The sequence below is a fragment of the Diplotaxodon limnothrissa genome, linkage group LG2, assembly GCF_057381915.1.
Source record: "Diplotaxodon limnothrissa isolate DT_005_m linkage group LG2, D_limnothrissa_male_GT1.1, whole genome shotgun sequence".
NCBI classification, from domain to species: Eukaryota; Metazoa; Chordata; class Actinopteri; order Cichliformes; family Cichlidae; genus Diplotaxodon; species Diplotaxodon limnothrissa.
Genome location: NC_140597.1, coordinates 19,686,914 through 19,703,232, shown reverse-complemented (window position 1 = coordinate 19,703,232; position 16,319 = coordinate 19,686,914).

The following is a 16,319-nucleotide window of genomic DNA, read 5'->3' as shown; positions in this document are numbered from 1 at the left end:
TGGGGCCTGATTATTTAAGACCTTGTATGTGAGGAGCAAGATTTTGAATTCAATTCTGGATTTAACAGGAAGCCAATGAAGGGAAGCCAAAACAGGAGAAATATGCTCTCTCTTTCTAGTCCCTGTCAGGACTCTTGCTGCAGCATTTTGGATTAGCTGAAGGCTTTTCAGTGAGTTTTTTGGACATCCTGATAATAATGAATTACAGTAGTCCAGCCTGGAAGTAATAAATGCATGAACTAGTTTTTCAGCGTCACTCTGAGACAGGATATTTCTAATTTTAGAGATGTTGCGCAAATGGAAGAACACAGCCTTAAATATTTGTTTAATATGTGCGTTGAATAGGGCTGCTCAATTAATCGAATTTTAATCACGATTACGATCTGGGCTTTCAACGATCATTAAAAATGACTTAGCCGATTATTAGCCCCTCCCTCATGCTTTATTCTCGCGCTGCTCCATGTGGCAAATTGAGCGCACCTCTCTGCATTTCGAACACGGGTCACAACAATTAAGAGGACCCGAGGGAAGCTCTGAAAGCTAAGCAGAAGTTATTTGGAGAGGAGAGGTAAAAAAAAAAAAAAAACTTCAGTGGTGTGGAAACATTATGAGTTCGCAGAGTCAGACGTGGGTCAAGTAGACACAGTGTGTAAACTTTGCTACTGTGTCATAGCTGCACCACAGAGCAACACTGCAAAGTTCACTAAACATAGATGTTTACAGTTTTCATTTATTTCTTATATTGCAAACATTTGCACTGTTATCAGTATTTGCACACTATTTTATATTGTTTTTTAAAGTCATTATTCAATACATTGTTATTGTTAAGCCTTTAAAGCCGGTCAGAGAGGTTTTGCTAACTATTTTTAAATCCCTGTAGAACCGGAACCGCGTAAGCTAGCGCAATAATTTTTTTTGAATATGAAACCAGAGTTGTACTTACATCTTATGCCATCAGCTTGTCCTCGGTCACGGTTTCCTTCCACATAAAGCTTTGCAAAAATTGCATATAAAGCGCTTGCAGGAACAAAAACATAATATTCCAGAAACACGCTTTGCCGATCCGATCAGCTGTTCCTAACACTTCCCACATTGAAACAGACATCAGCACGAACTATCGCATTTCCTGCCCGAAACCGGAAGTGATGCCATTTTCGCAGAAAATGTAGTTTTTTACTTGTAGGCCTTAAAAGCCTATACTGGTGTTTTTATAAGTCATGTTTGACTTTTCTGAATAGTTGCTGGGATGCGTAGAACTCGAATTGCACTGCTGGAAATAGTTTATTTTGATGCACATGCTGTTTTCTTTGCAAATTTGCATCATAGGATTGTTTTTTTGTTTTTCCTTCAGTATATAAAAATTGCTGTATCTCCAAAATAAAACTATGAAGACACTCAAAATAAATTTCCTGTTGTTGTAAACTATTTTTTGCAACTTTTTTGTATTTAAAGTTTTGAGGGATAAACCTCTTAAATTTCTCCAAGTAGAAATATATGTAAAAACAAAACAAACGATTTTCAATTTTTTTGTAGTTTATTGCACTTTTTTGCAATTAATGTAGTTACTATGGACTTAATGCATACATATTATTAAAATATGGGCTATAACAGTTGTATTGATGTATAGCAACTTGAAATGCTCCCACAAATGGCACTACAGCATGTAAAAAAAATAATATGAGCTCTGGCGGACTTGGTACTATGGTAGGTCTTAAAGGGTTAAATAAATATCGTCAAATAATCGAGATCTCAATTTCAGTGAAAATAATCGTGATTATCATTTTTGCCATAATCGAGCAGCCCTAGCGTTGAAGGACAGATCCTGGTCAAAAATGACTCCAAGGTTCCTCACAGCGTTACTGGAGGCCAAGGTAATGCCATCCAGAGTAAGAATCTGGTTAGACACCATTTTTCTAAGGTTTTCAGGGCCGAGTACAATAACCTCAGTTTTATCTGAATTAAGTGTTAATTATTAAAAATCATGATTAATTCAGGCAGGTTATTTTGTGTGACCTCGTGTAAATTGAGGATTGTGCTTACAAAGCATTTATAAATAAAAGTGAGCAGTATGTCAAGACTCAAATGTCTCAGTTATCTTCATAACAATAAACACTGCTTGAGGTTACCAGACTACTGAAAAAACCAGAGTCAAACGGCACATTCTGGAAAGAATGAGACACACTGAGGCCCTACTGCCACAGAGTACGTTCACCTTAAATATGCTGATAATACAAAAAACCCAAAACACTTGTATAAGACTATCACAACACAAGCCTGAATGTTTTATAGAAATTCACAAAACGTTGCAGACATCATAAAGAAAGTTGGGTTGAGTGCTCTCAAGTTAAGCAAGTTTAAGTTAAATTACCCACTGCTGTGCTTTCATAACACAGGTGAAATGAAAGAAAAGGGGTGGGTCTTATCTTAACCCTACAATTCCTTTGTAAGCTAAGAATTTCACCTGGATGAATCGTATGCATTTGACTACATTTACATCCAAATAATACAGGCTGGTTTCTTTTTTTAAGAGTTGTCATTATGAGGTTGGACAAACATGAAGTCTAAGCTTAATAAATCACGTTCACCCACTCTGAGTTAGAAATGTAGTGTATATATTTTTGATGCTGTAGCGTGGCATTCCAAGCTTCCACACTATTGTGGAAGCTGAGATTCTCTGTTGCTTTAAACCAAGATTTGAAATCATGCTTCTATCACACAATCACAAATGCACTATTGCATTTGAAACATGTGACCCTTGGGGGGGGGGGGGGGGGGGGGGGGGGGGGGGGCATGCTGAACCGAACAGGTAAGACTAATGATGTGCTGGTGACCTGTGAGTGGAGCATATCAGTCATGCGGTGCTGTGCTGATCCTCCATCAGGTGGATCTTCACTGCCTTCCTGTGCTCTGATCCCACAGGGAGCAGCAGTGGGGCTGTGTCCACTCAATGGCTCACTGTCCTCTTGTGAATATCATTAGTGTCTTCTGTAGATTCGCCCACTGTCTCTGCACCAACAGATCGAGCTGCTCTCTGCAATTATAGGCGTGCTTCAGTTGCTTGGGAAGGTCTAGCTTTTCATCATCTTGCTGACGTAGCACACATTTAATGGATTATTGCATTGATAACTTCCCACCTCTTCTCTTTGACCAACCTTTGATTTCTCATCAGGTTTGACTGTCTAACATTCAGGGGAAAGTGGAACAGAAAGCTTCATGCTGCCACCACGACACATACAGACGCCATTCTGTCTGCCTCTTGTATGATGTATATGCTTTTATACTTGAGTGCACTGACTTTAGCATTGTGAGTTCATCCGGTTGTCGAGTAATGACTTAACAACCTCTGGCCAATTATCAAAGTCACTATTTGCTACCTTTGAAGGCCAAAAATTTATTGATCAGGCATAACATTATGAACACTGACAGGTGAAGTGAATAACACTCATTATCCTGTCAGCATTGCACCTGTTAATGAATAAGATAGAGCACTCAATGCTTATGTGTTAGAAACTGGAAAAAACGGGCAAGTGTAAGCATTCGAGTGAGTTTGACTCGGGCAGAATTCTGATGACTCGACAGCTGGTCATGGAGGGTCATGTGGGCTTTGTCTGATCTGTAGTGGTCAGTATTAAGAAAGGGACAGTTCAAGGAAGGAACAGTTCAAGGAAGGCGCAGTGATGAACCAATGACAGGGTCATGGGCAGCCAAGGCTCACTGATGCATGCTGGGAGTGAAGGTCTGTGAGGTCTGATCCAACAGTATGTGGCTGTACAGCCTCAGATCAGTCCGGGTGCTCATGCTGAGCCCTGTCAGTGCTGGAAGCATGAACAATGGCCACGTGAGCATCAAACCTGGACCATGGAGAAATGAAAGAAAGCGGCCATGTCTGATAAACCATGCACACATTTGCATGCGTGTACATCACCTACCTGGGGAACACCTTGCACTTCGATGCATTAGGGGAAGAAGACTAGCTGGTGGTTGCAGTGTGATGCTTTGGGCAATATTCTGCTGGGAAACCGTGGGTCCCATATGATTGTGTGCTTAAGATAAACAGATATTTTTATTTTTATTTGATGAGGCATCAGCAGAGTTGTGAAGACAAATTGAGAAAGTCCACCAAGAATAAAAGAAAATCCAATGTGAGAGAAGCAAACTAGAAGTGGATGGTCCAGAGAAAATACACTGGTTGTACCACCACTAGTGATGGGATTTCCGTCTCTTTTTAGAGATCACTAAAAAGAGTCGGCTCTTTCGGCTCCAAACCGGCTCTTCAGGTTGTTTTGTTGCTTTAATTAATTTATTATTAACAATAATATAAAATTATGCACAAAAGGAATTACTAACGTAAAAAAAAGTGGTTTTATTTATGTATGTTTATATATAAACATATGCGGTAGCCCCTAGAGACAAAACATACAAACTCCAAAACACATTTCTAGCATGAACTGAACTTCCAAAGCAGAGCTACTAGATCACTTAAATTACACAATTGAAAACATGTGTGTATTGTTTGTGTATTTATACACAGGCACTCATATATATTCAAATAATTTAAAAAAAAAGTTCATTTACCTGTTATTACCACACACCAAATCCGGTCGTTGGTACTTGCTGGCTTGTGTAGCCACAAGATAACAAAAGCTCAACACTGCGTCCAGCATCCTGGAGCACTTCTGTTGTCTTTTGTACGTGTTTTGAGTTTTTATGTGCTTCGGAGTTTTTACGTGTTTTGGAGTTTGTACGTGCTTCAGTGTTCGTATGTGATTTGAAGTTTGTATGTGCTTTGTCTCTAGGGGCCACCGTAAATATACTTTTATTTATTCACTCCACATAAAATGTAATAAATAAATCATATAATACAAAAATCAACTATTCACATTTCAACTTTTAAATATTTAAATTTTCAGCTTTTTCCTTTTACAAATTTAAAGTGAAAACAACACAAAACACTGCAAACCACAACACAATTAAATATAAATTATAATATGAAAACAAAAAGAACATGCATATTCTCTGTCATATGGGCCCGCATGAATAAACTTTCTGAATCCTTTATCATCTGCAACCAAAAACAGTTGTGGATGATTACTATACCTTTCTAATGTGACGTTGTTGTCCCTGGCTTTCTTTCTCTCTCTCTCCCTTTGGCTCTGTTCCTGTGCTACTGAGTGTAACTACCGCCCCTCCCCCCTCTGCCCAGCGTAAAGCACAAGGCTCGCGTGCAGAGTGAAGCAGAAAAAAGTGCGAGAGAGAGGGTGAGAGAAAGAAAGAAAAAAAAACGACGTGACGGCTCGCAATAAGGAGCCGGCTCGCTTCGGCTCTAAGAGCCATTTCGTTCGCGAACAACCCATCACTAACCACCACTCCCCCAAAAGTCTGACTTAGTATTGAGCTCTGTATGTCTTAGTTGATAAATGGGTGGCTTTATCATATATTGTATTTAACAGCATTTTGATAATGCACTTGATCCTGGGTTTTGTGCAGAGCAAATAAATATACCAAATACAATTCAAATGAAAGATCCGTGATTGCATCGAGTCAAACATGTCATCTGCTTTGTGTATCTGTTACAGGTACCGGGTGGCAGCACCTGTAGGCAGCTATATATGTGTCCTGTAAACAGGAGAGAAATGATCAGACAGGGAGACGTGGCTTGCCGTTTCCTGAATACTCCGCCATTATTTATTCAAATTCACAATTATGCACTCCTTTCATTACTTTTACAGTATTACAACTGTGTATTTACTTATTCTTAACATAGCTCACACACACATTCTCCATAACACATTCCAATGTTATAAACATGACCAATTTTCTTGTAAGACTTGGTTCAAAATGAATTCCAACAGGACAAATCTATAAATCTCAAATAGCTTGAAAGAATGGTATAATCAGCACCATCTTGACATGTGCACTGAATTCACGGAAACACTTTATGGCAGAAACAAGATACTAAAACAATACAGAATAACGGTGGAGCCGATCACTAACATCACAGAGCATAGGAGGTGTGCGACCCAAACTAACATGCTAACCTTAGCATGCTGCTAAAGCCGTAAACAAATACTTACAAAAGTGTAATTTACTGTACTACACAATGTTGTACGCTTTCACTTTCCAACCGTAATGGTTAGTCTATGCTATATAATGGATGTGATTGCTATTATATTCTATTTCGGGCACGATACGAACCTGTAAACAGGAGAGAAATGAGCAGACAGGGAGACGTGGCTTGCCGTTTCCTGAATACTCCGCCATTATGAGAAAACAGCGCGGAGCATGCGCTTCAGGCTGCTAACAACAGGCCAAACCATGGTCTCACACTGCCACCTATTGGTATAAAAATGAAGCGTCCGCTACAAATATCCCAGGGTAGTTACCAAGTTTCCTGTTACAATTACTGTAGTTATTTAGGGCATTTCCAAATGGAAATATCACTTACATTGAAAGTGAAATTACTTAAATTAATTCACATAAATGTGATCACACATTAGTGGGTATCACATATCTTTTTGGAGTAACCCACTGAACCGACTAAACTACTGGGCTACCCAGTTTTCTACTTTATCTACACAGCAATAGATTCTACCTGTGACCTGGATTTCTTTTTCATTTCTGAGAGCATTTTTACCCCCTTTTCAAATCTTCTGTCCATGATTCTATCAAATTACAGCAAAAGTGACAGGAAAGACTGTGGAAAGTTAATTACGTCTGACAAGGCAGCCAGCTAACGGGCTAACGCCACAGGCTGAACTGTGTGTCCAGTTCATTTCAGGTTATTTCACATATGCATGAATTAAATTTGTGTAATGGCTTTCTTAGATTTTCCAATGATATAGAGGAAATTAATTCATTACAGTCTGTGACTCATTGTGAGATTCAAAATGAAGTGTCACAGAGAAGGTGAAATGCATGGAGGAGTGAAATTAAAGTTAAAAGAATTAATTGTGCCATTTGAATTTGGCATACAGACACATTAGAACTACTACCCCACATAGGCAGCTGATTTTTCTGGTCATTGGTGACTTGATAAAATCAACATATAGCCTAAAACAAAAAAACAAGGACATGATATCCCCTCAGCCACATTCTGGTGAGAAAGGTCGAGCGTGTGTCTGATTTAATACATTTCCAATTATGACAAACATCTTCAAGCAAGTGCAATTGCAGACAAAAAACAAAAACAACACAGCAGGACAATGACAAAGATCAGTGTAGTCCAGCACTAAAAGCATGCAGTCTTAACTTCTCCTTGGGGCTTTTGTGTGTCATTGGAGTGTGAATGCGAGTGAATGCAGGTTAGTTTGCACTTGTGTACAGGGAGTGCAGAATTATTAGGCAAGTTGTATTTTTGAGGAATCATTTTATTATTGTGGGGATAGGTTAATTGGATAATCCAAATTGCCACTAGGTGTGAATGTGCGAGTGAATGTGAGTGTGAATGGTTGTCTGTCCCTATGTGTTAGCCCTGCGACAGACTGGCGACCTGTCCAGGGTGTACCCTGCCCTGTATAGAAATGCTTGTATGAGTGGGTGTGAATGGGTGAATGAGGCATGTTGTACAGGGAGTGCAGAATTATTAGGCAAATGAGTCCACATCATCCTCTTCATGCATGTTGTCTTACTCCAAGCTGTATAGGCTCGAAAGCCTACTACCAATTAAGCATATTAGGTGATGTGCATCTCTGTAATGAGAAGGGGTGTGGTCTAATGACATCAACACCCTATATCAGGTGTGCATAATTAATAGGCAACGTCCTTTCCTTTGGCAAAATGGGTCAAAAGAAGGACTTGACAGGCTCAGAAAAGTCAAAAATAGTGAGATATCTTGCAGAGGGATGCAGCAGTCTCAAAATTGCAAAGCTTCTGAAGTGTGATCATCGAACAATCAAGCGTTTCATTCAAAATAGTCAACAGGGTCGCAAGAAGCGTGTGGAAAAACCAAGGTGCCAAATAACTGCCCATGAACTGAAAAAAGTCAAGCGTGCAGCTGCCAAGATGCCACTTGCCACCAGTTTGGCCATATTTCAGAGCTGCAACATCACTGGAGTGCCCAAAAGCACAAGGTGTGCAATACTCAGAGACATGGCCAAGGTAAGAAAGGCTGAAAGACGACCACCACTGAACAAGACACACAAGCTGAAACGTCAAGACTGGGCCAAGAAATATCTCAAGACTGGTTTTTCTAAGGTTTTATGGACTGATGAAATAAGAGTGAGTCTTGATGGGCCCGTGGCTGGATTGGTAAAGGGCAGAGAGCTCCAGTCCGACTCAGACGCCAGCGAGGTGGAGGTTGAGTACTGGTTTGGGCTGGTATCATCAAAGATGAGCTTGTGGGGCCTTTTCGGGTTGAGGATGGAGTCAAGCTCAACTCCCAGTCCTACTGCCAGTTTCCGGAAAACACCTTCTTCAAGCAGTGGTACAGGAAGAAGTCTGCATCCTTCAAGAAAAACATGATTTTCATGCAGGACAATGCTCCATCACACGCGTCCAAGTACTCCACAGCGTGGCTGGCAAGAAAGGGTATAAAAGAAGAAAAACTAATGACATGGCCACCTTGTTCACCTGATCTGAACCCCATTGAGAACCTGTGGTCCATCATCAAATGTGAGATTTACAAGGAGGGAAAACGGTACACCTCTCTGAACAGTGTCTGGGAGGCTGTGGTTGCTGCTGCACGCAATGTTGATGGTGAACAGATCAAAACACTGACAGAATCCATGGATGGCAGGCTTTTGAGTGTCCTTGCAAATCAGAATCAGAATCAGAATCAGAATACTTTATTGATCCCTGGGGGAAATTATTTTTTGTTACAGTGCTCCATTTTAAACCAACATTAAGACAAGACAGACAATACGCTAACTAAGAATAGTACAATATATACATATATACATATACATACATACATACATACATACATACATACATACATACATAAGTCACTTATAAATAAATATTTGGAAAAGAAACATGTGTAGTTGTAGCAGTAACCAGTGTGTTAAGTGGATGCGTTGTACAGGGAGATGGCCACAGGCAGGAATGATTTCCTGTGTCGTTCAGTGGTGCTTTTCGGTAATCTCAGTCTCTCACTGAACGAGCTCCTGTGACTGACCAACATGTCATGGAGTGGGTGGGAGGTGTTATCCAACATTGTCTTTATCTTGGACAGCATCCGCCTCTCCGACACCACCTTGAGGGAGTCCAGCTCCATCCCCACAACATTGCTGGCCTTACGGATCAGTTTATTAAGTCTGTTGGCATCTGCGACCCTCAGCCTGCTCCCCCAGCATGCAACAGCATAGAGGATCGCACTGGCCACAAAAAGAAAGGTGGCTATATTGGTCACTGATTTGTTTTTGTTTTGTTTTTGAATGTCAGAAATGTATATTTGTGAATGTGGAGATGTTATATTGGTTTCACTGGTAAAAATAAATAATTGAAATGGGTATATATTTGTTTTTTGTTAAGTTGCCTAATAATTATGCACAGTAATAGTCACCTGCACACACAGATATCCCCCCTTTTTTTGGGATCATTGAGAACATGGTTGTTGTTCAATAATAAAATTATTCCTCAAAAATACAACTTGCCTAATAATTCTGCACTCCCTGTATAGAGCGGTTTGAGTACTCCGGGAGAGTAGAAAAGCGCTATGTAAGAATCAGTCCATTTACCAATAAATTCAGCAGAACACAACAAATTAAAACATTTAAATCCCTTAAACATGTTGCCCACTCCGGTCGAGAAGAGGGGAACCTTCATTTAGGCAAACTGTCCTCTTTTTGGAAACCAAGACTTGCATAGTGTGCTGTGCTGATGGCTCAACAGTAACTTTTATTTTGGAACCATTTTAAACAAACTTTTTTTTTTTTTTTTTTTTTTTGGCCTGTCCCGTTTGGCTCTTTTGCCATCAGAATTGTTGTCTAAAGGCAAAGAAAGATGCCCAACGCATTTACTTTACCAAATTGACCATCCCAGCCTTGCCGTAATGGTCCATTTGATTCACCTTTTATTGTTTATTTTATTTTCACTTACTGAATATGGGACAGACTTGACTGGGGGAAAGAAGGGGAGAAAGAAAGAGGGAAAGAGAAACAGCTGAGAAGAGGGATGGGGGAGAAGGGCAAAAGACAAAAACCAACAGAATGAGCAGGAAAAAAATGCATATATCAATCACCTGGATCACCTGCTGAGAAAGAAAAAAGAAAACAAGCAGAAGAGAACAAGAGTAATAGAATAAACAACATCACAATGATATATGGGAATATGACAGTAAATACTAAATATTAAACATTATTGTGCAGCACATAAGATCAACAGAATACAGTGTGCTTTGAGGTAGGAGCCAAAAAGGGTGTAGTTTGTGGGTGTGATCACCCGTGTGTACACCTGTGAGCATGGACGCGCTTGTTTTTTTTTTAAAAGGTTCCTTCATGTAATGATCTGCTAGAGGGTGTGGGGGGGGGGGGCACAGCCCCGTCCTCCAGGGCATGAAGCAGGCATGGAGGAGATCAAAACTCCAGACATCCAGAGGCCCCCAGAACACAAGAGACCAAGGAAGATCAACAGAGGGGCAGCCGCGCCACTGTCCCAGAAAGAGCTGAGGAGAGTCCCAGATGAGGGCTCACTCAGCAGCCGCGGAGCAGAAACCAGGGGGAGTTGCAGTGACGCGCCCGTGAGCTCCGCCGGCAGCCAGCTGTGCCTGAGTGACCGAGCCCCAGGCCGAGAGGCCGGGGGCACCCCACCTCCGAAGTGGCCCAAGCGAGCCTCAGGCTCCAGGCCCCATTTTAAACAAACTTTATGTTTTGCAACAATCACGTGTTTGATTGACCAGAAAAATAAAACGGGTCAGTGGAAACCGTAACACCAGACTGTATTAGTTTCAGTATGAAAGCAGAGCCAAAGCACTGAAAGCTGCGGAGTTTAAACCGACTGGAGCTGTCAGGAATACTGGTGTGTCTGGCAGAAACACTCCATATATGCCATAAATGCAGTTCTTGATAGGTCAAAAAGGTTGTTTGGTTAATGTGCACAAAGAAGGTAACGAAGCACAAAATGAAACTTTAAGTTGGCAGAGGCCTCAAAAAATCCCTTCTTCCAATCATTTGTTGTCCTTTTACTAAGCATAAAAACAACATAAGTACATGTGTGCAACACTAGCAGAAAATACACATTTGGAAACATTAAAAACACAAAGTTCACTGCCTGGAAATATCGTTTTCTTCTGCCCAGTTCCTGTTCTTAAAGACAAATGGATAGTAGCATGTACACAAAGGCACAATATTCAAATGAATAGAAACCCGTCTGTTTTTTTCATGTTCAGTCCCACACTTGATGTGCGTCAGCTGATGCTTTGTCTGTTTGCAATAAATCTGTTAAACGCCGCTGCTGATATGAACACAAAGAAGCAGCAGATATTTTTTTTTAAAAAGGCATTTGGCTCTACAGTGACAACAAAAGAAATTATGCACTTAATATAATAACAAGGACATTCTGCAATTAGGAGTCAGGCTTGTGCCTTTGTCCTTTCTTGTTTTGATTTGTTTTGGGGTTTTACAAAAGTTAACATTTTTAAAAAGTTGCTGTTCCAGAACAGTTGTTTTGACTGTACAGTATGTGGAACAGGAAATAGACACAGACTGTTGGATGCCAGCTTCTTCATTTTACTACATACATTTACTGCAGTGGAATACAGAGCTGCTGAGACGTGTTTTCTGGAGTCGATCACGATTCTCTGTCTTCACTCTCCAGACTTTGTGGGGACAGTTTGGGAATGGCCTCTTCCTGATCCTGAGGTAACTGTTGCTGTGATTGGTGCTATATAGAGAAATAGTAATTGATTTATATGTTTTATATATCTAAATATTAGCCTGTAGACTGTTCAGTCAGGATTAATGCAAACATGTTTAGAATACTCCTCTCCTAAACTTCTCCCGAACAAATCCAGGCGTAGTCAGGAAGCACTCAATGTGTATAGTTTATTCTGCTGGCCTCCGAGGTTCACAAAAGATTATTTACAAAGAAAATAAACAACTGACTTAATTCAAAACAAAACAAAAAAATCTATATACAAAACACAAGCGGCTGAGCCAGTCTGCATGTTACCCTCACTGTAACATCTCACAGAATGCCCAGGTCGGCCCTGACGGCCTCCTTTTATACCCCGTTGTCCCTCCGAACAGGCATAATAGTCATCAGTCATCCCTTTATCATTTCTTTCCCCCAAAACACTCTTTTTTCCTCAGCATATTTCCAGCTGTATTCCTACAATACCTTGCCTTGGAAAAAGTAAGTAATCAAACAGACATCATGAGAGGAAATATCTGTATTAGAGCTTTGAAAAACTAACCAAAAAAAACACACACATGCTGCATTGATCCCAGTTTCATTCTGGGATTGTCCACATTGTCCACACATTCTCAACAAATTACCACAGACATACAGTCAGTTAGCAATCTGCTAACATGTTACTTAAACACCAACTCAGTCAGTAATTTTTAGTCATTATAGGCATCACCTCTCTGTTTTAGTTGCTATTGTTAATGTGTTCATGATGGCAACACTCACTCAACCACGTACAAACATACGTACTGTAAGGAGAGGATCTTGGAAGGGTGATTAACTTTAAAAAGTGACATCGTAGTTCAAAAGATGTTATTTTCAGGAAGACACAGGTCTTTTGTGATTGGTTAGAGGAAATCAAATCTCCTGGAAATGCGTTGTGAATACACGAAGACGATGAAGACGATTTTATTAAATAGATCGAGTTCACCATTCTGCTCTGCTTCTGCTTTTGACATGAAGCCAGGCAGAAGGAAATGATTTGTGCAGGTATGCAGCAACACTTACAACTGATATTGACTTAGATGATGAATAGAGTCAGGCTAAATGAAATGAAATAAAACAGCATTTTTTCTGCTGCTTGCTGTAATGTTTTCTGTGTTATTTTACAGTATTTAGTCACACAAACGTCTTTGGTTTTTACCACTGAGCTTGAGCTTCAGTACACTTAATGAGATTACTTCTGCCTCTGGAATGAGTTTGCCCCCCAGAAATGTTTGTACAATTCGCTCTCGTATCTGCATTTACCCCAATGAGTTCAACCATGACACGAGTTTCAATGGGGCGTGAGCTGCAGCCACCCAAGTAGAAGCAGAGATGTGTTCAGTTCAATAAACTATTCCAACACAGCAGGCACGGAAACAGGCGTGGGATCCTTCCTAATGCTTTCACCTAGAAGAAAATGTGTGTCCTGATCTGTAGCTTTCAGTGGAAATCGTCCGAGCAGAATTGCTCTGTAGCGGATGTGAGTGGTGAACTGGTAGCTCAAAGTGCCGAAGGGCCCGGCTTATAGGTTTCTCGCCATCGTTTCATTGCCAAGTGAGTGCTGCAAAGAGAAGGCTGAGAGGTGAAAGCCCCTTTCTGGCAGCTGCTGCAGTAATATGACATAAGAAGCTGGAGTGAAAAATTACTGAAGCACAAACATCAAAGGAGGTTTTCTTAAATTCTGTCAGCCCAGGACACCAATAGATGGATATAGCATTACCCAAGAACTGAGTTAGAAGTGTGTACTATCTGCAGCAGGAACCTGCAGAGCATGATCATGTGCTCATCTTGGAGGAAGCATCCACATCCTCATCACGTCCTAAAGTAACGTGAACAACAGACCAGCTATGATGACAGCTAACCCATTTCCAAGGGGAACATCTTACTTTTGACCGGGTGGCTCCCTCACTTCCATAAACATGGTGACACAACAGCTGGCACATCCTTTCTTCTGATGCAACTGGATGACATCAAAACTTGGGGGATGAGGTGAATGCCGCAGTTTAGAAGCCAAACAAATCGGTCATTTCAATGTAATCTCACACAGTCTGCTGTGAAAAACATATAACTGTTCCCCAAACCTAAAAACACAACTGTCAATGGTTTAAAACAACTGAAGCACCTATTGACTGTTGGGAAGAACCACGATGAAAACAAAGGTTTTGTTATCCAACGCCGAATATGTATGTTTTACTGACTTATTTCTGCTGTTCTGTAACCATCATTTTAGCAGAGACATCGAGACAGATCAACGTTTTACTTTTATTAAAGTTACATGACTTCTTTCTTCACATGAGCAATCTCAGTTTTTCTAGCTTAAGCCCTGTTCCAGCAAATAGTCCAGCACTTCCTCAATAATTTTAACAAAAAAAAACCAAACCAAGCTTTTATACGATAGTTAACTTCTGTGAAAAAGTAAGAGGCTTCACTGTATTTTTAAACAGCAGAACACAGGAATCATTCCTGCTTGCAGTAAATGTGCATGATGTAAATCAACTGTCAGGTGAAAGAGTTTGTCGGAGTCATTGGTTTTAGTCAGTGCACAAGTAGAATATTTGTCTTTTATCACATGGCAGAGTGGTTTAAAATATCTATTAGAATATGCTAACATAAAAGCCTTAAACCTAAGAAAGAAGAAAGCAATGAATTGCAAAGTCCAGATTGAAAAACAAAATCAGAATTGGAATTATCCTGTCATTGACATAAGGAAGGGGTAAGGAAAAACAACAAACTTTTATTTGGCTGAAGGCAGAAGTCCAAGAAAAAAACAAAGTGCAGTCCACACTGAAGAAAAAAGATCACAACACAAACTAATTAAAACAATAAAAGAAGTAACATGACAGCTGGGATAGGCTCCAGCGCCCCCCGCGACCCTGAAAAAGGATAAGCGGAAGCGAATGGATGGATGGATGGATGGATGGATGGAAAAGAAGTAACACTAAGAGCACAACACAAACGAAACATGAGACACTAACCGAATAACATAAAACAGGCAATAACTCAGCCATGGAGAACTCAGGACAGAAGACTGCAGAGAGCAAAATGAGCGTAATAGTCATAGTGAGTCACAGAAACCAACAATAAGAAAACGTTGCCTAGAATCAAAATCAAAGCTAAAGTCTAGAATAATGAAAATCCAAAACCTACCAAAGAATCAAACAAAGAAAAACACGGATTGTGACATGTCCGAGGTTTGATAGCAGCGCCAGACCTCAGTGGATGTTTTGTCCAGTCAGTCATTGAGTTATTGAGTTATTTGGTTTAAAACTGAAGAACCTCCAAGAACGTGATTGTTCACATGCTGCTGTGAGATGGTGGGGGTGAACCAAAGTTTAGTTGGTTGTCAGAATGAGAACGGTTGTTTTACTTTTCAGCTACATTCAGACAGACATACATCTCTACATTTTTAGCAAAGGCTTTTTTATCCTTTCAGTTTTTAATTGAATGTAAGTATTGTTCAGATGCTTTTGATTAACCTTTAATAATGTGATAAATTATAATGAGTTTTATATTTAATTAGTTTTAATTAGTTTTATGAGGTTTCTTTTGCAAAAAAGTTCCAAAACAAAAGATGAACTTTGGTGCAGATAAGAAAACAATACACAAAAGACTTTCTTGACTTAAAGCTTCAGTGATTCTCATTATTTGACATACAAAAATGAATCAATTCAAGAACCTTACACAAAACACTGTTAAGGAGTCAAGAAATCAAATAAATAAATGAAACCTACTCAAAGCAGAGTCTTTAAATTCGTTAGTTGGCCAGAGACAGGATTCTAGGTTAATGCTATTCTTCTGTGTCTGCTAAATGTGGACATTGGAATAAGATCATCTTTATATGTACAGCATTAATAGCTTTTAAAGCTCAGCCGTTCATAAATTATTCTACCAAATGATAAAGACTATAAAACTTAAGAGAATAGATGAATGAAGAGAGCACAGTGAATCAGAGTCAAATCCCTCGTTAGCACAAACCTGGTCAAATAAAGATAATTCTGCTTCTGATTGTCAAAACAAAAATGTACCAACCAATGTTGTTAGCTGGATACGTGTTGGTTTGAAGGAATAATAATGTGATTATCTCTCAGACATCAAAGCCATCACCCTAACCCTAATCCCAGCTTTACTTTGGGAGAACCGTACATGCAAATGGAATCTCAAATATCTGTTGAGACAGACATCACACATTCAAAAGCAAAATGATTCTTTTGTATGTATCGTGTTTGTCACATCATAATATATCTACAAAGATTCAGTGGCATCTATATAAGATGTGTCCAAAACAAAGACAACATGTTATTTTGTTGGCTTCAGTGTCTGTTTGTGGTGCAGGGTGTACATGTATCAATAAAATCCATGTAACAGCACTGTTAGCATAAATCGTTTGAAACGAAGAATTGGTGAGGCTGTCTTGCTGCTAGCTCATCTTAAATGCCAGTAATTTAACTGAGTCCTGAGGGCTTTTATTTTTTTAAACATTTATTTTTCGT